At 36.0% G+C, this 27,430-nt stretch overlaps 1 long non-coding RNA gene across 1 annotated transcript in view; it reads left to right on the plus strand.

Annotated features, from left to right (window-relative positions):
* LOC141553375 (uncharacterized) overlaps positions 1 to 27,430 on the plus strand; it is a 52,557-nt gene that overhangs the window by 16,528 nt on the left and 8,599 nt on the right. The window lies entirely within an intron of this gene.

A 27,430-nucleotide genomic window follows, 5' to 3' on the forward strand; every position in this document is an offset into this window, starting at 1 on the left:
GGAAGGAAGGAAGGAAGGAAGGAAGGAAGGAAGGAAGGAAGGAAGGAAGGAAGGAAGGAAGGAAGGAAGGAAGGAAGGAAGGAAGGAAGGAAGGAAGGAAGGAAGGAAGGAAGGAAGGAAGGAAGGAAGGAAGGAAGGAAGGAAGGAAGGAAGGAAGGAAGGAAGGAAGGAAGGAAGGAAGGAAGGAAGGAAGGAAGGGAAGGAAGGAAAGGAAGGAAGGAAGGAAGGAAGGAAGGAAGGAAGGAAGGAAGGAAGGAAGGAAGGAAGGAAGGAAGGAAGGAAGGAAAACTGTATAATAAAAAACTACACATTGTGTTAAAAAAAAAAAAAAAAAAGATGTGGGTCTATACCTAGTTTCTGCCATACTGTTTTCCAGATTTTCCAGCAGATTTTGTCAAATAGTGAGGTCTTTGGGTTTATCAAACATTAGACTACTCTAGTTATTTACTACTACTTTTTATATCTATTCTACTGATCTCTATTTCTTAGCCAGTACCAGATAATTTTGATGATTGCCACTTTATAATATAGTTTTAAATCTGGTATTGTTAGGCTACCTTTCTTTGCATTTTTCCATTAATTCCCTTTATATTCTTGATCTTTTATTCTTCCAAATGAATTTTGTTATTAATATTTTGAATTGAAAGTCTATGTGGTAGTAGACTTTAAAAATGATTCTGTGTAGATTTAACAGTTAAGTAAAAGTTATATGTATTTATTATTATGTATTCTTTTAAAAAAGAAAACTTGAATGGTAGTTGGATTCCATAGCTTTCCATTTCACTGTCTAATTTAGAAGGTCTTCTTTCCTCCACAATAATCTGTGAGAAATAAAGGAGTTATAAAACTATCAACAATAACAAAAATTGTTTTATTTATGGTTCATGGCTAGGCATCCGTCTCTCCTAAAAAAAATTAATGGTCCTTTCTAAAAAAGAACCCAATGTACAAAAATAAATGTCATATATAGAACAGCTATTTCTTCTTTAACCAAAAACAAATATGTAAAACAAAAAATATTCATAAGTACCCTTAAACAAAATACTTAAAATGTACAATGTGTACCTATTATACTCTCCCAAAAAATCAAGATAAGTGAACTTATGGAATTTCTGAGTAGATATTTTATATTCATCTCAGATCTATTTTATCTAAATAACTCACAAAATTCTGATCTCTAGCCAACCAGACTGGACTTGAGTATTGTTTTGTATGACCCCATTGAAAATCATGTTAGATTAATGACAGTGCCATCTACACTGTATCAGGAACAGGACTTGGATCAGTCACTTCATCCATGAATGCAGGAGGAAGCATAGCCTCCAGTGGTTTAGATTCCTCTGACGAGCTCATGACCATAATGCCTTCAGACCTTTGAAAGCCTTCTTGCAGTCCTGTACCACATTGAGAAGAATATTTCTTTAATTTTATTAAATCTTTGCTTCATTTAGGACTCTTTTCCCTCTTTACTATAATCTTTCTCAAAAAAGCTAACTTTATATGGAAATTTTCATGGCACTTCTTTGTCAGAAGTCAATCCTCTTCTCTAAAAGGTGAGCTAAGTGCCATCTTTGGAGAGCAGTACTAATCTGTGACTTTTCCCTAGGTGTTTTAAGCAACCATCAAGTTAATTAAGAACAAATTTTATTACATATCACAAAGAATATAAATAAAACTCATTCTTGAGCCTATAGTCAAGAAAATTTTTCAGTTATATCTCCCAATTCACCATGGAATCCTATACAGTTTCTTTAGATTTCTAACATTACCGTGTCGTTAAGGCTCCTCCATAAAAGAAAAGAAGTTGGGATTGCTAAGGAATCAGGTATTCTATCTTTCAATTGCATCCCACTTTCTCCATCTATTTATATAGCAATTCCCAACTTAAAGGGAGTCAGCCTAGAGTTTAGGTTCCCTCAAAGAGAAGGAACTCAAGTCCATGAGGGAGTAAATTTTCTCTCCCTTTCCTGTCCATATAATTCATAGTATTAATGAAGAACAAAGGGGCAGCTAGGCGGCGCAGCCTTGAATTCAGGAGGACCAGAGTTCAAATCTGGTCTCAGACACTGAACACTTCCTAGCTGTGTGATCCTGGGCAAGTCACTTAACCCCAGCCTCAGGGGGAAAAAAAAAAAAATTAATGAAGAGCAAAATTTGGGTTCATTCCAAAGATAGGCTGTTAAGTGTTTAATAGCCAGATGAAACACATAACTAACTTAAATCTTTAATAATATTTTCTCCATCACTTAAGTCAGCAAATCAACAAAACAATAAATCAAGCACTGATTTGTAGCATCTGCTGATTTCTAAGGTGTAAATGCTCACATTGTAAATTTAACAATTGGGAGGCCTTTGAAGCTTGCTTCAGCAGACCCTTGATTTGCTCTTTGTCTACTTCATATCTCATGATCCTTAATCCTTGGTTCCACGGAGCTTCTAATTTGAACCAGAAATACTTCTATCAGATCTAGGAATAGGGCCCCTGATGTTCTACCACTGCTGCTGTTACTGGATCAAATTCCCATAGTCCCTATCTTTGCCCAGAAACTCCGCACATAGGACCAAGAATTCCTCATGCTTCCATCACTCCTGCTCTGCCCATTTCTTCTTTATATTGTCAGTGTTTGCTTCCATTAGTGACATCTACTTCCCCTTCTTCAGGAAAAGGCAACCACTCATGACAAAACAGGCAGGACCAATATGACTCTCACCTGGCTAATATGTCCTAGATAAGTTAAGACACATGAATTCAATACACCTCTTCTCCAGCTCAGTGTAGACAATATTTTCTTAGCTTAGTGATGCCCTTCGGCTGAGGCTTTTTGAAGGTAAGGGAGAAAAAACACTCTCCATTCAATTTTTTAACTCTTCATCCTCTCATTTACCCATTCCCTTCCCCTACCACCCTTTACTCCCATCCCTCCAGCCCTACAGTGAGTAGGAGCCTGATCACAAAAATTATAATGAGGCTTCAAGAAAGCACCAGAAACACCAGAGGGAGAAAAAGCAAAGCAGGAAGCTTCAGCCTTGTCACAATGTCCAGCACTCAGGTCCCCAAAACCGTCATTTTGCTGCCTCTTAGCAGAATGTCTCCCTTTTTATATTCAAGAGTTAAATTCCCCATCCTTTAAATCCTAATCCACTTCCTCTCTGAATCCTTCCCTGATCCTCACTGTATCTCCCCTTGCATGGGTCACCGCTCGACTTTTGCATGTCTCTACAATACTGGGTTTGAATCTTAACCTCCCCCATTGAGAAATAAATAGATTCTTAAAGGATAGTGACCTTATTAAAGTTATCACTTCTGAGTTCTGGCACGATGCATGGCATACTATGGGTACAAAGTTTTTTGTGGAGTGAACGAATTCTATTTTGCCTTACCATTTTAAACTGATTTCCACTCAGGTTCCTTCTTTGGCTTCTTAAACTTAGTATATCTAAAACTGAACTCATTCCCTTTCCCAATCCCTCAAACTCTCTCTTCTTAATTTTCCTGTTACTGTTGAGAACAACCTTAAGTATCCTAGTCATGCAGGGTCACAAAGTAGATATTATCTTTAACTCTTCCTGTTTTCTTACCCCCCCTCCCATATGCAATCAGTGCTCAAGTTCTATCATTTCTACCTGCATAATATCTCTCTTCCCCTCACCTGGACTATTGCAATACTTGCTAATTGGTCTCTCTGCCACAAGTCTTTCCCCACTCCAGTCCATCCTCCACTTATCTGTCAAAGTCATCTTACTAAAGATGTGACCATGTTATCCTCATACTTAATAAAATCCAGTGGACAGGACCAAGATGGCTCCAGAAGAGAAACTGAAGCTGGTGACCTTACTCAGTCCTCTCTCACTTAGGTCCCATTCAATCGCATATCATGGGATCACCTCTGATGCCATGTTCTTTTTGAGAAAAAAGAATAACAATCTCTGTGAGTAATAGTAGGAGCTATCCCACTGGGTACCCAACTGGAACTGTCCAGTTGGGCAATACAGTTTTTTCTTTCTCTCTTTCTTTCTTCCCTTTTTTTCTTCCTTTCTTTCTCTTCCTTCTTTCCTTCCATCTTTTGTTCTTTTCTTTTTTCTTTCCCTTCCCTTCCTTCTGTCCTCATATAGTATCATACCTTTATCTGGGTGCTCTATCCAATGGAATGCAAATTCTGGTGGCTGAAATTTCCCAAGAAATCTTGAGGTTTATGGGCTAGATTTCATTCTTAAAGATCATACCTTAAACCCAACTCACTCTAGCTTTCATTGATTGGCCAACAATCCTGATCCAAAACCCATTTGGTCATTATTTGGACCCTGATTGGTAAATGTAAAAAGCAAATGTTTCTGTTTTGACCAGAAATCCTGATAGTCTTTTCCCATATTGATTTTTTAATTACTGAGTCATAATCCTTGAATGAGTCATTTTCTCAGTCAAACTGAGACTTGGGAAAGACCTTAGCTTTAAAAAGTCAAGATCCCCAGATATCATTTCCAGTTGTCTCCATCTCTATCTAGCCACTGGACCCAGATGGCTCTGGAGGGAAAAATGAGTCAGGTGACTTTGCCCAGCCCTCCCTCACTTAAATCCAATTTACCAGCATGCTACAGCATCACCCTGCTCATGTCACAGTCTTCTTCCAAAAGGTAGGACAAACAACAGCAAAATCCAATGTCTTCCTATCACCTCTAAGAGCAAATATAAAATTCTCTGTTTAGTGTTCAAAGCTCTCATGATGCCCTCCACTAGCTCTAGGTTTTCTTTTCTACTTCCTCAAACAAGACACTCCACCCCACATTCTGGCCATTTTCATTGGCTGTCTCCCATACTAGGAATGTTGTACTTCCTTATCTCTGCCCCCTGCTTTCCTAGCTTCCCTGGCTTTCTTCAAATCACAAATAAAATCCCATCTTCCTGTTTCCCTCTTAATTCTAGTACATTCCTTCTGCTAACTATTTTCAATTTTCATTCATAAATATATATATATATATAGTATGTATCGTATGTTTATATAAATGTATGCATACATAAATATGTAACATGTTCATTCATAAACATATACAGTCATACATAACTGAATCCTTCTTTATTTAGACTGTGAGATTCTTAAGAGCAGAGAATTTTTTTATTTTGGGTTTTTTTTTAATTTGGTTTGGTTTTGCCTGTCTTGGTATACACATTATATATTTGTATAGAAGTAAACATAGTGCCTAGCACATAATAGGTACTTTTAAAAATTGTAACCTATTGTGTTTTATAGAGAAAAGATTGATAAACCATCAATAACCATGTTTCCTTCAAAAGTTCTATGGCATCATTGTTATGTGTCTCTTACACAATAGCACAACTCATTTATAAAATATTTTAATACTTTTGTTATTTAAGGCATTATTTTTTGACAAAAACAAAACCCCTTCACTCAGGAATCCCAAATCTCTTGTTAATTATGTGACTTTAGGCAAGTCATATAATTCATAGGAGTTCGGAGGAAGGGGAAATGAGCCCACAACTTGGAAGTGGATTAAAGAAAAAAAGGGGAATGAATGTTCATGGGAGATAGGGAAGTCTACTAAGTTTTAAGCTGACTTTGGGAAGAAAAAAACCTGTCTCATTTTAACCTGTCCTCTGTGAGAGACCCATTTTCACAACATACATTTTCTTATAGGTGCTCATGTTCAAAAGCCATTGTTAAGAAGGACATTGACCATTCCATCATACGTACTCTATACTATGGTCCTAAGGCCTCATGTAGCCATGACCTCAATCATAAAAGCACTCTTGGATTTCTATAATTTAAACAACATAGACAGTATTGAATATCTGGCTTATTCGTTTTGAGGTAGCTGGGGTAGCATAGGATGTATATCCAAAATGAGGAAGATCTGAATTCAAATACAGCTTATATATAACATTTGCTACCTGCAGATCACTAGGCAAGTCATTTAACGTCTGCTATTTTCAGTTGCTTCAACTGCAAAATGAGAGTAATCTATTTCCTAGGGTTGTTGTGAAGCTCACATATAACAATATTTGTAAAACAATTTATAGAATAACTGGCATTTAATAAATACTTCTTGCCTTCCTTTAGATCAATCTTTCACAAAATCCAATTCAGTCAGTTATTCAGAAGGAATAGGAAAGTTTCCAGAGGTCATCTTGGAATCCTGACATGTACTCTAAATGCTATTTATTTTCCTCCTCTTCACTATTTGCTCAAACTGAGAGCGATTGATCCTGGTCTGTGAGCTTATAATTGCCCCATGAGGTAAGGAGTGAAAGCATTATTATCTCCATTTTACAGCTGAGTTAACTGAAGCCATGATATTAAATGTCATTCACAAATCACAGATTATCAAAGTTGAGAGGATTGTAGAAATTATCCAATCCAAGGGATCCTTAACTTTTGGAGGGAGAGGTGGTACAGATCTTTTTGTAGTCTGGTGAAATCTAAAATCCTTCTTAAAATGCTCTTAAAGTGCACAAAATAAGACACAGAAGATTACAAAGAAAATTAATTATATTGAAATATTTTTTTTAAATGTAATATTTCCCCATCCAACTCCATGGATCACCTGAAGTTTATCCACATATCTGTTGCCCCAGATTTGAAATAATCTTACCCTTTCTCGTGACAGACTGAAAGAATCGACAAAGAGAGTAACTTGCTGGTGATTACCTGATTACTACAAGATGGAACTGGGGCTAGACCTCAGATCTGTTAACTCCAGATCCTAGTTTCTTTCCTTTATGCCACAGTTGTAAAAAATAAAGCAATTTCCAGAAGAAAACCAATCAGGCTTCTGAAAAAAAAATCTTAATTCTCTCCTGTAGGGAAAAAAAAAAAAAAAAAAAAAAAAAACATATATATGTAATTGACACAATAAAATTTGGTATGTGATCATAACTAATTTCAATGCCTCTTTATAAAGATCCAGCTATAGTTTGTGGGTTACTTTATATATATATATATATATATATATATATATATATATATATATATATATATATATATATATATATATATATATATATATATATATATATACACACATATGAATGAAAATCAAGTACCTCATCTCCCTTCTATGCATAGCTTTTTCTAACTTTGTTTTTCAAGCCTCAGGGACCAGCCAATATGTGTAATTATATGAGGTGTTTAGAATCAAGATTGCTTTCAATGCCTCTTTCAGAAATCAATGGCAGAGCTGGAGAAAAAAAAAACACACACACCTTGAAAATGTGAAATGTCAAAGAGGAGTCAGTCTCTTCTCTGTCTTGCTTATCTCATCCTGCTATAGTCAGGGACATTTATTTAAAACAGAATAATCGTTTCCTAGCAGCATGTCAATGCACATTGATTATTCCCTAGCTGAAACCATCTTCCAGTAGTGTGATATTAAGGAAGACTGGCATAAAGAAAGATAATGCTTCTGCCAGGGTGTTTTATTACTCTGGAGCAATACACACAAGAAAAAATGCTGCTAATGCATATGAACAAGCACATATTTGTTAAACCTTCACTTTGTGTAGATTACTGCTAGGCAGAGAGGAAAGCAAAAAGATTAGCAAAGACCCCTTCCCTGTCCTCAATGAGCTTTCTTTCAGTCTTGTAGGAAAGCATAACACAGACACAACTAATTAAAGAGCACAATATAACATAAGTAAATTAGAGGGATGTAAAAAAAAAAAAAAATACCATGTGAGAGCTTGGAGAAATTATTAGAAAGTTTGGGGATGAGATCAATGAAATCATTCAAAATACAAGTATGGGTCAGCTGATCTCTTTTCATACAAAACTCAAGTAGCCTCGGGCTTTGAGATTCAAAAATTAAAGAGTTTTAGCCACCCTGCCCCATGCAGTCCCAATACAGAATAATAAACTTATGTGCATTCGCCCTGAACTTTTTAACAGAACAGTAAATAATGATTTTTGTGCCTCAGGAAATCACTTTGAAGTATACCTCCAATTTACCTAAGTGATTCATGATATAAAAGTAATATTTAAGAAAAATTCATTTGAGTGGATTAGGAAAACCCAAGACAAGATATCAGCCACATGGAGGAAAGATCCAAGTAAGCTGCCCTTTGGGCAAAACAGACATTCTAGGATATTTCCTTATTCTAGATGTAATGTTCTACTAGACCAAAGCTTCTTAAACTGTGTGTTATGATCCCATATGGAGTCAAGTAAGCGAATGTGGGGATCCTGAAAAATTTAGCAACAGTAAAAGGTTTCTGAATGTCCTACATTCTGTAGTATCAAATATTCTGTCAAGATTTAATTCTTTATGTAAAAATATACAAGTACATCCATTTCATTAATATGCAAATTTGCTTCCATCTTTAGAAAATAGTAAAATTATATGTAGACCAAAGAAATTTTTAAAATAAATTTCTTTATGATTTATTTTTAGTAAATGTTTGATTTGTATACCCATTTTCTAGACCTACATACATGGGTCATGTAAAAATTACTCGGGCAAAAGGGGCTCTTGAATAGAAAAAGTTTAAGAAGCTCTAGACTAGGACATCTAGCTTCCTGTTTCATTTAATAAATTAAAAAATTCTGAAATATATCATCTTTTAAATCATTATTTATTATTTTCCATGCCCAAAATCTCAAAGTCCTAAGACAAAGACCACTCCACTCTAGTTATAGTTCTTTTGGTTTCATTTCCCTGGACTTATATAATATGATCTTTTTTCCTCTGCAGGTTTTCATACACAATTATCCTCAAACAACTTAATACAACCCTGAATTCCTTTCTTTATAATATATATGTAATAAATAAATATTTAATATAATACTAATAACTCCCTATAACCCATTTCTGTACCTCTAACAACATCTCAACCTAGTCTTCCCTTCCCCCACAAAAAAAAAATCATTTTCTAATTTTTCTTCCCCAGTATACAACTATTACTTGGGGGAAGAAGGGGTAAGGGCAATATCTGGAGTGTTTGGGGGTTGAGAAATGGTTTCCTTAAAAAAAAAAAAAAAAGGCAACCCCTTCTTATTTTGACAACAGTGATACAGTTCTTGTTCTAAACTGTTATGTTTGTCTTTATGGTAGCTTATTTGAAGAGCTTTATCTAGCACCTCCTAGATATTCTTGTCCTTCAGAGTTGTCTTTTGAGTTGTCTAATACACACTTTATGATCACTTTCTGATGTGCAGTAAAAATATGGATGAGAATTGAAGAATTCAATCCAACGTTTTGTTTGGGTGATAGTTCTCAATTGCACTCTATGAAAGACTCCATGTTCATAGCTGATACTTTAAATAAAAAAAAAAGAAAAAGAAAACTTGTACTTGAATTTTTTTTTAATTTTCACCCAGATGTCTAATATAAGCTGTAGACCCCGGTTGTGATTGAGAATTGTTTAAGTAAATAAAATTTTCTGAAGTGTCATGTACATTGTCTTCTCTATTATCCAAAGTCTGTGATGAGTTCCTGACAAAGTTATTAATAAAGATGATTAGTGACAGCTATAGTAATGACTTACTAAAAATTCATTACATATGTTTCTGTCTTAAGCTGTCATACTGAAAATGGATCAATTCACTCATCTCCCTTAAGGTTTGCGATCTCTAACTCCAAAGTACTGGGAGAGCCAACACTGCCACCTCCTGGCTGTGTGCCAGATAGCACTCAAAACATATTGATAAGGATTGTCCAATAATTGCTTACACTCTCAAGGAGTTTTCTTCGATGACCTCCACATAGTAACAGAGCTAAAAATGAGCAGAACAGAGCTTTCTGATATCTTTTGGAGTTTAGCAACTCTATTGTAACTCTTCATTTCATTGGGGAAAATATCCCAATTCCCACCTGGAGTATTCTATATAGTATATAGTATAATATATAGTACATATTATATATTATATTATATACATATATATAATAAATAATTATATAAATAATATAAATATTAAGTTGGAAGTAATTCCTGTTTGTTTGCATAATAAAAGAAAAAGTGATCTTATACTCCAATCGATATTGGAAAATCTTTCAAAGTTGCAAAGGATCTCCAATAAGTGCCAATCTAACTGACCTGACCATTCTTAAATGTTTATTGAGCATCTGCTGATGTGACTGATGATAGTGGGGGAGAGATTCCTAAGGGGCCTTATCAGAATCCTTAGGAAAAGTCAAAAGTTAACTGACATTACAGAAGAATTTTAACTAGAGAGGGTGATCAGGGCTCTGACCCAGAGCACAAGAATTTAAAATGTACAGCACTCACACTTCTTTATCACTGTAGTAACATTTAAATTTATGACTCAATTAGCAAGAATAATTAAACTACAAAGCTAGTTTTGTGCTTTTTCTTTCCACCTCTATTCTATCTCTAAAAAAAGATTCATATTATGTTTATGGTATCTTTCTAAATATCTTTTTTTATATAACTTTTTATATATTATACTATTATATAAGCCTTATCTCTCCTACAGCTGAATTTGTCTAAAAAGATTGGTTTGAGGGCATTTTTCATGCTGCTTGTCCCAGTAGTGTTTTGTGAAGTTTGCCTCATGAGTTAACATACCAGCTACACATCTGTTCGAATCTATTTTTCTTGGAGAATAGTGATTTTGTTTTCACAGAGTGGGTTTAGCCTCGGCAAATCTCCCATGTTCCAAATCTTTAAATTATCTTTGCTGATTCCTTCTTTACCACCCCTAATGATCATTCGTTTGTCAAAACCCATCAATTTTGTCTTTACAATATTTCACAGATTCATCTCCTTTTCTCTGTTCACATAATCATAGCTCAGCTACAAGACTTATTGCCAGATCAACCTCCTATCTCACCCACACTTATCTATACTAATCATTTTTAATCTAATTATCAAACATGATACAATAGGAAGAGCAATGATCTTGAAGAAAGAAGTCCTAGATTCAAATGCATTCTCCAAGGCCTATTACCTATGTGTAGCCTTCAATATTAACTATCTTATTCTCAGTTTCCTCATCTACAAAACAAAAGGCCTCTGGGGGCCCCTCCAGTTCTAAATCTTATGAACAACCAACAAGTATTTATTAAAGACTATCATTTAAATGTTGTGTCTTTCACAATTTCTGGTGCATGGAAAGCACATAAGAAATATTTGTTTTATTGAACTGAAACATAAACATAAATTCTTTAGAAGAGATCAGGAAAGGAGGAATAAAGAACCTTTAAAAAGGGGGAGTTGTTTAAAGATACTGATGTGAATTTATAGAAGATTCACCTATTAACTTTGATTTTTAAAAGATTTACAAAATATAGAATTATGGACCAGTAAGAGCAGATGAGTATGGAGGTGTGACACAGACTTGTAGAAATAACGTCAGCAGTATGCTGAGGCTGGCAAGAAAAGCCAAGGATGACAAAAATGGAATTTTACCTAAATTGGGTAAAAGAGTAAGCTCAAAAAAGAAATGTCTGATTTTTAAAATGAATGGGGCACACATAATGATGAGAGAAAAAGTCAAGATATTCAGGCTTTATTTTGTTTCTGTTTCCTCTGTCGAGAATGATTAAAGGATCAGAATAAAAGTGGATGAGAGAGAATTGATGTCTAAGCTAAGAAAGGCAAGAACAAAGTAGTGATATCCAAAACATGAATTGCTTTGCCCAGAAGTCAAGCAAATAATAAATAGCAGAGTCAGGGTTTGAATAGAGGTCCTCTAACTACATATTCACTATTCTTTCTACTGAACTAAGTGTAAATCTTACAAAAAGCATTCACTAAAGTGCCTCATGCTCCACAAGATGGATGTGCTTAGATGATAGCCTAATTAGGTAGAGTAAGGATAGGTTGAAGGGACAGATAAAAAGTAGAGTTATGTCTCCACATCAGCTGAAAGGATAACTCCAGTCGAGAGTCCTTGGAATTTGTGCTTAGCTGGGTCTGTGTAGCATTTTTTTAAACCAATAATTTAGATAAAAGCCTAGCTAACATGTTGATCATGTTTACAGATGATATAAATCTGATAGGAACAACCAGAATACTGAATGGCGATCAGGATTCAGATTTTGGCAGGCTGGATAGACCACTAGAACAAATGGAATATGATGAAATTCAATAGGAGTCTTTTGGAAGTCTTACACTATCATTCCAAAAAGAAAAATCAGCTTTCTAAATATAAGGGGAGAGTGTTTCGGCTTCTGAAACCACAAGCCCAGTACAAATCAAGAATGTGAAATAGTACTCAAGAAAGTTTAATGCTGTCCTAGATTGTGTTAAAGAAGGCAGTAGCTTCAAGAAAATAGGAGGTGAACCTAATTAAATAAAATAATAGATGCTCTTCAATTAAGGAATGGCTAAATAAGCTGACACATGATTGTGATGGAATACTGCTATGATATAAGAAATGATGAGCTGATTGATTAGAAAAACAAGAAAAGACTTGGACTTATGAAAGAAGATGTTATGCACCTCCAGAGAAAGAACTAATAAATAGATGTATGCATATTATGCATGTATGTATGTTTATGGATATATATGTATATATGTATATATACCTACATATATATTCAAGTTTAATTGTAAACTTTTCTGGGGAAAAAGGAGAGGGAAAAAATAAAATAAAAAGGGCATAACAGAGAACGAAAGAAAATCTAGAAGGAAAAGTTAGGTAGCTTTGAAAATAACATATAGCATTTATTATATAGGTTTTACATAGATGATCGATAGATAGATTGTTGAGGCAATTGGGGTTAAGTGACTTGCCCAGGGTCACACAGCCAGGAAGTGTTAAGTGTCTGAGGTCAAATTTGAACTCAGGTCCTCCTGACTTCATAGGCTTTATTTTGAAATTTCCTTTTATTTACAATAGGATCTATTCCATAGGTATTTTATAGGTTTTCACAAAATGCAAATTTGTTGTTTTATACCAGATCCTTTCATGTTCTGCTATGTGTGTAGAAATGATCTTTTGGGTTTATTTGGTTTTGTATTTATGTCTAAAATTAATAAAAAAGAAACAAGAGGTGAGCAGCTTGCTCAGACAACATATGAAGTGTTTGTTCAGTTTGGGGCATCATATTTTAGGAAGAAAGTTGATAAACTGTAAAATATCCTGAGAAGAACCAAAATAATATAGTCCACACCATATGAGGATGAATGGAAAGAACTCAGAATCTTTAGCTTGGGGAGGAGAAGGCATGGGGGAGAGAAAAAGAATAGCTGAGCTCATGTATTTGAAGAGTTCTCAAATAGAAGAAAGACTAGGCTTGTCCTATTTAACTCAGAGGGCAAACCTAGCAGCATCCGATGAAATTTGTAGAGATAAATTTAAGCTGGCCAGGAAGAAGACTTCCTCACAATCAGTGCTTTCCAAAAATGAAACAGGCTGCCTGGAGAGAGAGTAAGCTTCATCTTGTTCCAAGTTTTCAAGCAAAGCCTGAATTACCACTTGTCCAGTAGGATTAAAGTCCAGTCTTGTTAGTTAGGTTGGGATTGGGTAGTATCTGAGGTTCCTTCCAATTTTGAGATTCTGTGATTCTGTAAACTGAATCAATATGAACAGAATCAAACTTGAATTCACAGAAAGAGACATTAATTCCCCTGACTCCAGAAAGGAGAAAGGATCATAAGATCAGAGGATCATAAAATGATAAGAAAACAGATCTAGGGTAAGAAAGAATCAAACAAATCCAATCCAACACCAGAAGAGGAAACTGAGGCCTTAGGTAGGTCAAATGACCTTGTTTCAGACCATAATCTGGGGAGAATGTCTAAGGATGCCTATAGTTTTTTTATTTTTTGGTTTTAAGTTAAAGAAGGGAGTTCACATCTGATGACCATAATCCCAGTAAAATAGAAGAAGGCGGCATTATTAGCTGAAAAGGGTAGGGAGAGTAGAATTCAGTCTCTGAGGATGCAAAGAGGTTATGATCCAGACTCGCATAAAAAATTGCCAAACAGTAGTGAGGACCCAGCTGAGGAGTAGCATGAATTTATAGTGAATGACAAGGAAGAATCAATGGCTACTGGGTACAACAAGCATTTTCAATAACAACTGGATATCTTTATTCTGTTTTTGTGGTACAGTTCTCTCCATATATTTAGAAAAGCAACTCACACAAACTAACAAAGTGGCTGTTGACTGAGGTGAATTAATAACATCTGTTCCCTTGGTAACTGAGAACCAAGGATTTCTTCTCAGAAAAAGTTCCTTCTCTAGTTCTACAGTCCCCCCCTTCCCTCCAATACACACACACACACACACACACACACACACACACACTCAACAAGCCTGCTCAATTCCCAGTCCTATTTTTCTGTTCCAAAGTAATTCATTGTCAAAATGTATATAAAGTGCTTCATAAACCTTAAAGCATTGTTTAAGTGGTAGCTATCATAATTGTACGTGGTGTTATTATGTGGTTCCCCAAATTAGTCACTTTAGCATATGTCCAGAACTTGGGCTTTATTTTGGGAAACAAATGAGTGTTGTGGAAACATCATGTAGTGGAAAATTGTACCAGATTTGGACTCAGAAGACAGGCTTGAGTCCAGACTCTTCCACTTACTTGCTATTCAACCTTGGGTACCTAATCTAACTTGCCTCAGTTTCCCCATCCCCTTCTGCCCAAGTCTAAAAGAAGATGAGACTTGTGATTGGCTACGAGTACCCTGAGCAACACATAAGGCTGCTTAAAGAGATTTTTCTGAAGGCTGAAGGATTCAGGTTGTCTCAGGTCTGAAAATGTCCCTTGACTTCCAATATTTACAATACTACAGACTGCTAAAGGCAGAGTTCAAAATTTTCTCATTTTGACCTGAGATTTTATCTCATTTTCAACTAAAGAACTCATTCAAAACAGTGTTGCTTGGTCTAATTTAATCTGAGTAGTTTCCCAAACTTCTATTTACTGCTTATTTTGATAAAGAGATTTACTAGTTATTTAAGATTATCTTCTGTATGACCAGTGTTGGTTGCAAGAAGTTAAACTATTAAATATGAATTAAGCAGTACAATTATCCCTTCTACATCATGACTTTCTCCATCATGGTTCTGAAATATTGCAGGTTGGCATAAGAAATTAAATGGGAATTTGGGGGGAGTTTTGTGTGAGCCACAGACAACATACAAAGACCAGCAGACAACACAACAAAAAAATGAAAAAAAATTATATAGATAGATAGATAGATAGTATTGTATAATATATATATTGTACCATTGTATAATATCAACCCAAATTTTACAACAAGGTACTATAAGCATCCCATGAAAGAAAAAAAAATTCAGACTTCTCTGGTAAGAAGAGAGGGATAGAAATTTTCACATAGATTTTCCAGCTCACAAGGGCACCATTCCCCTAATCCCTATGATGTGGAAGCTTTAACTATACTATCCCTTAGAAAACAAATAGGGAAATAACTTTTTATTTTGAACCTGCTGTATCCCTTGATTACTAATATTTGAGATGTGGTTTATAGATATAATTCTAGTCCAGTACCAGCGGCACATGAGAGCCAACTTAAACCTGCTAGAAAAAAAATCATTAAATTTTCAGTGCGAGTATTTACACTTCAGAAAGCTGCAAACTAATCAAGACTTGATTTATTGTTTTGTTTATTGTCTATAATTAAGAAAGTTATGGAGAAAATATGAATAATGCAGATTAAACTTTAAAATGTGGCACATATACTTTCCCTCCCTAGCCAATTACTAAACATTTACCAGCATATCCTTCTGATCTCTCTCTTGGAAATAAAAGAGAGAAAAAACAAGTGGCCAGTCCAACTTTCCCTAATGATCCCTACAAAGATGGAAATAAAGGAAAGAGGTAGAACAAATACTAGATACCTATTCCATATCATAGATAAAATGTCATTATATTTAGACAACCAGTGTATATGTATGCTCCAAAATGGACATAATTTTGTACATTGTATTAGTTAATCCTGGCAAACAGAATTCAGTATTATTATCTTGTAACATAAAAATAAGAAGGTGAAATTTAGTATTGATAGATGAAGTGAGAGTGACTGTCTTATGCATGCTACCCTACAAATGCTACATGTTGCATCCCACTCACATCCTTAGTACTACATATGGCCCTAAGTCTTTCTAGCTTTCACCAAAGGTATCATTCCCAAGAATAAACTCGAACTTTTTTCTTTGAAGTACTTTTTTTGAAGTTTCACTGCTACATTGTTCAGCATAATTCTGCAGCATTTGCATCACTTTTTATTTCTTTCTCCTCTACATTAGATGCACCAAATGAGAAAAACATCAGACACTGAATTCTAGGGACTAGAAGAATATTATTTGCATAAATTGAAAATATCTGATTTGTTTTCAAAACATTCAACCTCACCAGTTGAAGTAAGTGGTTTAAAATGAAAAGCTGTTAGCACCATAAAAAATGCTCTAAATCACTATTGATTAGAGAAAAGCAAATCAAAACAATCCTAAAAGTGCCACCTCACACCTATCAGATTGGCTAACAAGTCAGAAAAAAAAAGAAAATGAGAGAGTGGGGGGGGAAGTATACTAAAGCAAGATTGATGGAGTTGTGAATTGGTCTAACCATTCTGGGGAAAATTTGGAATTATGCCCAAAGGGCTATAAAATTGTGCATAATATAGAAATACCACTACTAGGTGGGCATCCTCAAAAGATCAAAGAAAGGGGAAAGGACTCATATGTAAAAATACTTATAGCAGCTCCTTTTTTTTAATGGCAAAGAATTATAAACTAAAAAGATGCCTATCAATGGGGAAATAAGTTGTGGTATATGATTATGCTGGAATTCTATTGTTCCATAAGAATACACACACACACACACACACACACACACACACACACACACACACACACACACATTGCCATGAAAGGGATGGCTTAGGAAAAACTTAAGATTCATGTGAACTGATACAAAATGAAATAAAATTAAATAAAAATAAAATGAGAAGGTATTAAAAAAAACAGTAATAAATCAACTAAACATAACAAAACCTCCCCCCCATATATCATAGAGATATTTAAATATATGTATATTTTTATATTTGTGTATGTATGTTCTCACTTATTAAAAAAGAGGGGGCAGTTTAGAGAAAGTGACGTTTAGGTTTCTTCTAGCTCTAAATCCTATGATTCCAATTCAGGTCTTCTGTTTTAACTGATTACTAATTTATGACTTTGAGAAAGACTCCAATTCACTACATCTCATTTTCCTTAACTACTATACTACTTTGCAAATTATCTATGTTTTCATAAGAGTGGAGACTTCCCTCCTCTGATGAAGATCTCAACTCCTTTATCCCTCTGTGGAAAGTCTTCATTCATTTCTGTGGCTCCAAATACATATATTTCCCAGTGAGGAAAGGGGAAAAGCATTTATATAGCACAATGTTTCAGGCATCGTAGTGCTTTTTACAGTTATCGTCTCATTTGATTTTCACGACAAGCCTGGGAGGTAGATGCTATTATTATCCACATTTTACAGTTGAATAAATTGAGGCAGACAGAGATGTTGCTCATGCAAAATGAAACCCAGATCATTGGTTGTCCTGTTTCTTCTTCAGGAAGTTGAGTCATGCAGTTAAATGATGAGATTCAAGAAGTCACGAAGGTGGAGAGTTGTCCAGAAAGAATTCACAGACTTAGGCCATTTTCCAGCCAAGGGGCAAAAGCTTTTTGTCACACTTTGTGGACCAAGTTCCTAATGAACTGGCAATTATCAAGAAGAAAGGGGGACCTTTTATTGTAAATGAATAACCTAGGATGGAGGAAGGGTCTGACATCCATACCTGGCCTTCCATTTGTGTACAGTAATTAAAGGGTCAAGATAATGAGGGAAAGGAAAGGGGGAACCCCATTTGTCGGCACATAGATAGGAAAATAATCCCATGAGGTGCAGTGTCCCTGTAAATGAATTTACAGGCCAGAAAACCTAGATTGATAAAAGAGGTTTATTGTAGGAATTTGGAAGTAAAGTTCAGTTAGAAAGATGCCAGGGCCAGAGGTGGGCAGGAACCCTTACATAGCTGGAAGGATACCATGTGTTGGGAGGAAGGGCTCCTGCAAAGAGGGAGCTCTGGCTCAGCTCTTTTATACCTAGAAGGGGATTGTGGGTGGTACCCCAAGTTCTTGTCGGGCTTTTCAGTTAGCTCAGATCCGGTGAGGGGCTGGGGGAAGCTGAGCTGATGGTGGGGGCTGGGCCCGGATATTCAAAAGGGTGCTTTTGACCAGGATTTGTGAATCAAGGTCAGCCATGGGGGTTGGGCAATCAAAAAGGAATTTAAAGGGACCTCAACCCCCATCAAAGATAATCCTGTCAATGTAAGGAATTCAAGAAGGGTTCACTTAAGGACAAGGTAATCTTCCCTGGAGCTCACCTAGACACTGGGTTGCTAGCAGGGACATGGCCTTTTGCTGGGAACTTATTCACCCTATAACATGACAACTATTTCAGAGCACTCAATAACTTTCCAGGTTACTCATGTGACACAATCACCTGTGACCTGGCTTCAGAGGCCATAAGGAAATGGCAAGTCAAAGAACCTCACAAAACCAGCCCTGAGCTTTCTGTGTGAGGGACAGCATCCTCTCTGCTTTCTCACTTTTTTTGTTTGTTTTTAACACTCTTTTTTTTTCCTTTGCATTCCAAATTCTCTTCCTCCAGCCTCTCTCCCACCCATTAAGAAGGAAAGCAAAATAAATATATATATTTTTAATTAATGGGGAAAAAAAGGCAGGCAGTTTTATTCCATTTTGCATGTGAACTTGAAGTTAGCAGATGTCAGAGTCCATTTTCCCCCTTCCCTCCACATCCCTTTTTCCTTCCTTTCCCTTCCTACCTTAGATTAAGCAAGTTGCTTAAGTATAGAAGTAGTTGTGATGTTATACATGTGTGTGTTTAAGGAAAAAAGAAAGAAAAATTAAAAAAAAGAAACCACATTTTTTTAAACTATCCATGTCACCTATGTGTTTTTCAGCACTCAGTTATTTAATTTACTTTGTACTCAACAGAAACTAATAAACTTTAAGTAAACTTTTAAAAAATGGAATATAAATAGTCTGATTTCAGAGAGGTTGAAGAATTTAGCTCAGAGACAAGATCTGATTACATGGCTCCCACCCTGCTAGGCAACTAGCTCTCCTACTTAAAAAAAACACAATTCACTTTAATGAAGTTTTTCCTTGCTTCTCTTAGAAAGTTCATTATCATGTTCTGTTCTCTTATAGCCTTTATTTAATTATATTCATGATGCACAATTAATTATCTGAGAAAATGTCACATTGGTCATCCACTCTTATGAATATGCAACACAGTCCCTCATTCATGGAAGATCTGGCATTATTATTAAAGTGCTCAGTGCTTGAATTATCTTTTATTTTGATATTTAGGTTCTTTTCACAATTGAAAACTGACCCTGGTATGTTCTGTCTGTTTAGGTGTTTGTTTTACCTCCCGTCTAAAATAGACAAATACTGTGGCCTACTTGCTATTCACATATGTGGGATTGTCTTCTATCTTCATGCCTTTTCATAGATTGTCTCCCCAATGCCTAAAATGCACTTCTTCCTTACTGTCTCCTAGCATCCTTGGCTTTCTTAAAGTTCAGGCCATGTGTCACCTCCTAGGAAAAACCATTGTGGAGCTTCTAAATAACTAAGTTTTCTCCCTCCTGTTAATTGTTTTCTGCTTTAAGTATATACTTACTTAAAGTGTCTATATAGTGTATCTCTCTACTTAGTAGTAGAATGTAAGATCCTTGAGGACATGGACTATTTTATTTTTGCTTTGTATCCCTGACTCTAGCAAAGTCTTATAAATAACATTGTTCAGTCACTTTAGTCATGTCTGACTCTTCATGGCCCCATTTGGAGTTCTCTTTGCAAAGATATTAGAATGATTTGTCATTTCCTTCTCCAACTCATTTTACAGATGGGGAAACTGAGGTACATAGGGATGAATCTTCCTGATTCCAAGATTCCTATCCTAACATCTGTGTAATCTTGAGCAAATCCCTCAGTCTCTCCGAACTTCAGTTCTCTCATCTGTAAAATGAGAGTTAGACCTGGAAAATCTCTAGGAGGCCCTTCAGCTCTAAATCTATTCCGTTATGATTCTCTGAGGTCATCCATTTAAGCAGCACTAATTAGGGAGTATTTCTGTAGCAGGAAAGTAGCAGTGAATTTGGACACAAAAGGCCTGATTCAAATGCCAGCCTTGCTGCTACTTAGCTTGAATCCCTTCTATGTAAAACGAGAGGGTTGAGCCAGGTTGGTGATCTCTAAGCTCCCAGTTCTAAATCATATAGACTCATCACCTAAACTTTGTATCTCTTCTAGTGCATATAATCTCTCAATATTTGTGTAATTTTATTTACAAAAATTTGTGTAATAATTTTGGGTAAATCACTGAATCTCCTTGCACCTCTTTTCACAACTATAGAATGAGGCATTCTGAGGTCATGACATTCCATTATTGACAGCAATGAGTATCTTTGGGAGGATACCCCCATCAGGACTCACGGATAAGAAGAGCCATCAGCTCTTTCTTTATATCTCCCTGATCTGAGAATGTCCAGATTCCCAGGGCAGAAGAATTGGAACAACCATTACGGCTGCTCACAGTTTGAATGACTTAGAAGCACTGATTACAATCTCTCCAGTGAGATGTAGAACCACTGGGTCTGACCTGATGCGCTGCCAGAGATCCTCCAAACTTTGTCCCCTGACTTAGGCCCTGAAGACCCTGGGGCACTGCCATCTGACCTATAAATGGACTATAAGACCCCTTGCTGCATTTATAGCTCCACTGGGCCTTTCCACTTGCCCCACCAGTGAATTCTCTGATATGTGTTATCTCCTCCAATTAGTGTGAATTTCTTGAAGGCACTTTCTATTTTTCTATTCATATCCTCAAGCACTTAGCACATAATGCTAATTATATGATAATTAATAAATGCTGTTTATTCACTCATTCTATTAAAAAAAAAGATCAAACTGAGGATATCAATCCTGTGGTGATGTTTCCTAGGAGCAACTTTTTCTGGAAGTTATTGTTCTGTTCTCATCCAATCACAACACACTAAGACAATAGGATGTGGATTTAGAACTGGAAGGGGCTGAAGTCCAACCCCTTCATTTTACAAATGAGGAAACTGTGGCACAGAGAGGTTAAATGATTTCTTAAAGTCACACAGCCAATGCATTGCAAAGCCAGAATTCAAACCAGCATTTCTGCTCCATATCCAACCATCTGTCCACTGCATCCTATAAGATCCATGAACACTCAAAGATATCAGCCTATTTAATCCCTACAAGAAGAACCAAGTCAATAAAGAATGCTGATGGCCCAGATGACGACATGCCTTGGAGTGAGCACCTTATTAAGTTACATCAGTCAAAAGTCTTAATGCAGTGTGAAGCAAAGCTTAAATCAGCATACAATAAGTGTGATGGGAGTTATGAGACCTTAGAGCCAACCTAACCTTCTTGCTTTTCTTGCTTTCCTATTAAGCATATTACTTGGATCCCTAAGTTCTTTATTCAAGTTTGCCTGAAACTACAGCCTACTGTACACACAAAGCAATATTTAATACTGCACTATGGTGCAGTAATTAATTCACGGCAACAATAAGATTATACGATGATCAATTCTGATGGATGTGGCTCTCTTCAACAATGAGATGATTCAGACTAGTTCCAAGACTTGGGGACATTCTGTGTGAAGGAACATGATATATGGATAATACCTGGAAGAGGAGTTTTTTTAGCCAAAATTTCTCTTGGAAATTGTGCTGTAGTTTTAGTGATTCTTATGTTGAATCATAATCTGCCACTGGAAATTTCCCCTAATTGATTCTAGCTGATCCCTTTAGAATCACAAGAGTAACAGAGAATTGAGACTAACTTGAATAATAAAAGTGGTGCAGGGTTTTCAGTCAGGAAATCTAAGCTCAAAAACAAGTTTTACTTTCATAACTGAAATTATGGGCAAATTATGTCTGCCTAGAACTCAGTTTCCTCATCTGTAAAAAGCACAATTTGACTAGATAACCTCTAGAGTTTCATAACTTATAAATACTATCACACTGATTTGTATTACAGGTGTCTGTGCACCTGTTCCCCTTCCCCACTTTCCTGTAAGTTTCTCAAGGCCACGGATCACATCTGGTACAACCTTATGTCTCAACAATTCAGTTTTTAAGAGAATACTCAAAATACTCAAATTTATTGGATAAGTGAATGAATTAATAAATGATGTAAACAAAATGCATGCAAATACCCCAAAGGTAAAAAGTACTGAGACAATGAATTAGCCCTGATCTGGGATTCAAATAAGAGAAATAACCTCTGACTATCCAAACCCAACTACAGTATTTATTGAAAATATACCCATACATGTGCAAGAATGTTTGTGGCAGCCCTCTTTGTAGTGGCCAGAAACTGGAAACTGAGTGGATGTCTATCAATTGGAGATTGGCTGAATAAATTTTTTGTGGTATATGAATATTATGGAATATTATTGTTCTGTAAGAAATGACCAACAGGATGATTTCAGAAAGGCCTGGAGAGACCTACAGGAACTGATGCTGAGTGAAATGAGCAGGACCAGGAGATCATTATGTATTTCAACAACAATACTATGTGATGATCAACTCTGATGGACGTGGCTCTTTTCAACAATGAGATGATTCAAACCAGTTCCAATTGTCCAGTAATTAAGAGAGTCATCTATACCCAGAGAGAGAACTATGGGAATTGAGTGTGGTTCACAGCATAGCATTTTCACTCTTTTTGTTGTTTTTGCTTGCATTTTGTTTTGCTTCTTTTTTTGTGCGGCACAATAATTGTATAAATATGTATACATACAGTGGATTTAACACATATTTCTACCATGCTTTAAAAAAAAAGAAAATATACCCATACCCAGTGGTACATATGTGTGGAGAGGATACGAGGATGTATATTCTTCTTACTAGATTCATTTCTGTCCAATTTCTCAGCTATTTTGATCATGTAGCAGTCCCCCCAGAACCAGCCCACTCCAAAACTGCAAACTAGATCAAAGGGCCAACTGTACTTGGGAAAAGTACTATGTTTTGCCCTGACACGTTTTTACAAATGTACCAGTCTAGGACAAGTAGATCCCATGCACCTTTTAAATTCATAAACAGAAGTAAGCTAGTTAAGGATGCATATGGGGTTGGTAGAGAAATTCGTTTGATATTCATCAGTCATTCTAGATATTTCTGTCTACCTGTGCTCTCTTCACCCTTTTCTCTGAGGAAGGGATGTGGGAGAGAATCACTAGTCAAAGGAAATAGCTAGAATGGCTAATGAATCCATAAGAGTAGCCAATCTGGTTTATTTCTAATAAGTTTATTTAGAGATGGCTGAGATTGTTCTTAAACCCAACTCAGTACTTTTGTAAAGGGTACTTGTTCACTCCTGAGTATGAAAGAAAATGAAAAACAATGTAGAATAGTAAATAAAAAGATCATTTCCTGCCTCTGGAAAAACACTGGTTGAATGAGCTTGGGTGAGTCATTTAATTTCTAAGTGCTGTAGGTAAATCTCTTACGACAATAAAAAAATCAATCAATAAACAATTATTATCTCCTAGTGCAATACCAGCCACTACACTAATAAGTGGTGAATTATTGGCCATACTGGTTTGGTAAAAGGAATTTTCTTAACTGTGAATTCCCTGTCCAGGTGAAATCACATAACCATCTGGAGCTAGGTGGTACAATGGATTAAGCAATGGGACTGGAATCAGGAAGACCTGAGTTCAGATTCCCACCTCAGATGACTACTAGTTGTTATCCTAAGCAAGTAGTATCAACTCTGTTTGCCTCTGTTTCTTCATCTGTAAAATTGGAATAATAACAGGACCTACCTCCTAAGTTTGTTGTAAGGATCAAATGAGATAATATTTATAAAGCACAGTACCTGGTATGTAGTAGATTGCATACATTACTAATAACTATTAATTTACCAACAGAGGAGTTGGATGAGTCTTGTCACAGACCCCAGTGTTGGGGAGCCATTTTTGGACCTTATGTGGGCCTTGACCTCTCCAAGAGCAATAGAAAAAGGACCCGTAGTTACACACACATCCTTTTTATATCTTTTGTTTTTATGTTAATAAATCACAACCAATTAATTTCTAGTGAATGTGATCTTAGTCTCTCTCTCTCTCTCTCTCTCTCTCTCTCTCTCTCTCCCTCCCTCCCTCCCTCCCTCCCTCATCTTAAACTGACACTAAATAAATTGACACACACCGACTACAGCAGTAGAGGAAAATGAACACCTTGGACACAAATTTACAAACTACAAGTTTTTCCGGCAGCTATATGGAAATGCTTTGTTCACCCATCAGGTGGCATTTCTTTAAAATATACCTTATTCTCAAAACATGAGATAGGAAAGCATGAGAACCACCTAGAGCAATGCAAAGAAGAAAAGCTTGTTTTTGGAAGCAGGAAGTCTGTCTCAGTGTGAACTCCATCTCTGTTTCTTATTATCTGTATCTCCATGGACTAATCATTTAAATTATCTGGACCTCAATTCCCTCATCTGTTAGACTAAATAACCTTTAAAGTCTCTTGTAGTTCTAAAAATATTTCTCCTTCCTACCTCAAACCTCTGTAGCAATCCAACCTCCCCATGGTAACCAAAGCAAACTTCTTAAAAGACAGACCTAATCATGTGTGACCCCTCTACTTGGTCAACTCCAATGGCTCCCTAGTACTACTAGCATCAAATATAAACCCCTCTGCTTGGCATTTAAAATTCCTTTAACCCAGCACCTTCCTGCCTTTTTAATCTTCGTGTATATTTCTCTTCTCCATGGAATGGGTAATCCAGCTAAGCTGGGCTGCACACTACTCCTCAGATGTCATTATCGATCTGCACCCCAAAGAAATGAGCTCTCTCTTTACCTCTGCTTCTTGGAATCCCTGGTTTCCTTCAAGACTTCATTTAAGAGTCAATCTCTGCATTAAGCCTTTTATGATACCCCCAGATTCTTCCTAAACCTTTTGTGGTTCTCTCAGCATTGTCCATTCTCTCCATACCTCAGGACTTTCCCAGACAATCACGTCTACTTGGATCTAATTCCCTCCCTTCACAATCTTCAATTCAATTCATTGTTCTACTCACAAGAAGCCCTAGTCCCTTATCTTAGCTCCACTCATGATACATATATACATTACATATACATATGCATATATATTTCTATATACACACGTGTACATATACATGTAGGTAATATAGATATATATGTTTGTGCTTTTATATGCATATACATATATACATATTTTTGCATTTATTTTTGTCTTTTTAACCCTAGCACTTATCACAATGACTACTAAGCACTTAAAAAATGCTTGGTAATTTTGTGCTTTGATTCCATAAGGTATCACTAGAATCCTAGTGGCAAGAGCTGAGCCCCTGACTCTCCCTGCCTGTCCAATCCTTACCCCAATAAATTCTACAACATATTGTAGAGACAATTAGGAGTGAAGTGTCTAAAGCACTGAATTTGGAGTCAAAAAGCCTCAAGCCCTAATCTAGTCTCAGACACTTACTAGCTATATGAACCTGGGAAAGTCACTTACTTTCTAACTGCCTCAGTTTCCTCAATTTTAAAATGAGGATAACAACAACACCTACTTCCCAGGGTTGTTGTAAGGATCAAATAAGATAATTATTACTTGCGAAGTGTTTTTCAAACCTAATGCAGTATATATAAATGCTATTTTTTTGAGATTCTATACCATGTAGACCTGATATTAAATGCCAATAGAGCAACAGATTTCTAACAGAAATTTTCTAACAGAAACAATGATTAATCAATTGGTGGATTATCTACATGAGACCTGAAAGAACAAAGCACAAAGGCAAGTACCAGGAACTTAAATCTCCTTCCATGTAACAGTGGCAACTGTTCAGTCTAGTAATATTAATACACGATCATAGAATTTTAGAATTTAAAAGACTTTAGAGATCATCTTCTACATTTTACAGAAAAGGTATAGAACCAATATGTGCCAGTGGCAATACTCGAGTCCAGATCTTCCTGGTCCTAGGTTATCTAGGGTATTCATTTCTCCATAGTGCCTTTCACATTTTCCCACATGAGTAAAAGGTAGAAGAGTCAGATTTCTGATTCTAGGGCTTCTGACTCCAAATTCAGTTCTTTCAATTGTATCATACTAATAGTCCCACTTGATGTGTGTTTATTTAAAAAAAAAATTAGTGAGTGGGAAGAGAGAAACAAGAAGAGTGTGACCTTCCTCTCAATTGGGTACATTCTGTTGCTACTTCAACGATACAGATTGACTGACTTATTTAAAATTAACAGTTGATTCTACACTAGAATAAAAACTGTTCAGGTATTGGAACAACTACAGTAAATACATCTGTTGTTTTAATCTGCCCCAATTAATGCAGTTTTCTATTTTCTTTGGGCAGCCTGTCATAAACACCACAGGAATTCTTTTTTCCCCAGTGGTAGGTATCAGCAGAAAGTATCCTAACTAGCATAAAGCAGGCAATTAAATTTGGAATGGAAAGGCCTAGGACACCTTTTATGTGAGGACATAATAATAACTTTGGAAGGGAGCCTTAATACCTGGTCTCCTCATTTATTTTGAGGTGCACTGACCTAGCAACAGTGGAAAATATTCTACTTCCAAACAAAAACTCAATTCCCCTTGACAACTATCGAAATCTTCAGGATCAGGATTTGGTTTAAAAAAAAAAAAAAGTTGCAAGTTACAAATAGAGCCCAATACCAAGGCCAGGCTCTCCCACCTGCCTGAGGCACCATCTGGTTCTCAAATTAAAGTCAATTGGCAGCATGAGGTAGTTATTAAGACAATTTTAAATTAAACACATTTTCAATTCAATTACTTTTATTTTTAAGGCTTATCCAAATGATTGAATTGCTACTGCTGCTACTGCTGCTGCTTAGTCATTTCAAACTACTTGTGACTCCATCTGGGATTTTTTTGGCAAAGATACTGGAATGGTTTGCCATTTCCTTTACTTGCACAGATGAGAAAACTGAGGCAAACAGCTTTAAATGACTTGCCCAGGATCACACTGCTGGTAAGCATTTGAAGCTGATTTGAGCTTAGGAAAAGAACTCCAGGCCTGGCATTTTATTTATTTTCACTATCTAATTGCCAGTGATTGAGGTAGGGCTGCCTCAAATCTTTTTTTTAAATAATCAGTCCAATTCAACAAACATTTGTTAAGTGGCTTCTATTTCAAGACACTGTACTGCAAATACAAATTATTGTTGTTCATCTTCATTCCCTAAGGAAAAACAAATATAAAAATGAGATATTCCTTGAACTCATTTAGCTTACATTTTATAGCTGGAGAGAGGATAGCAAGGGAGGGAATACTATAAACACAGATTTAAAAAAAGTAAGGTCATTTAAGAAATCATTGACCCCTAAGAAGTCAGG

This window comes from Sminthopsis crassicaudata, chromosome 2 (assembly GCF_048593235.1).
Source record: "Sminthopsis crassicaudata isolate SCR6 chromosome 2, ASM4859323v1, whole genome shotgun sequence".
NCBI lineage: Eukaryota > Metazoa > Chordata > Mammalia > Dasyuromorphia > Dasyuridae > Sminthopsis > Sminthopsis crassicaudata.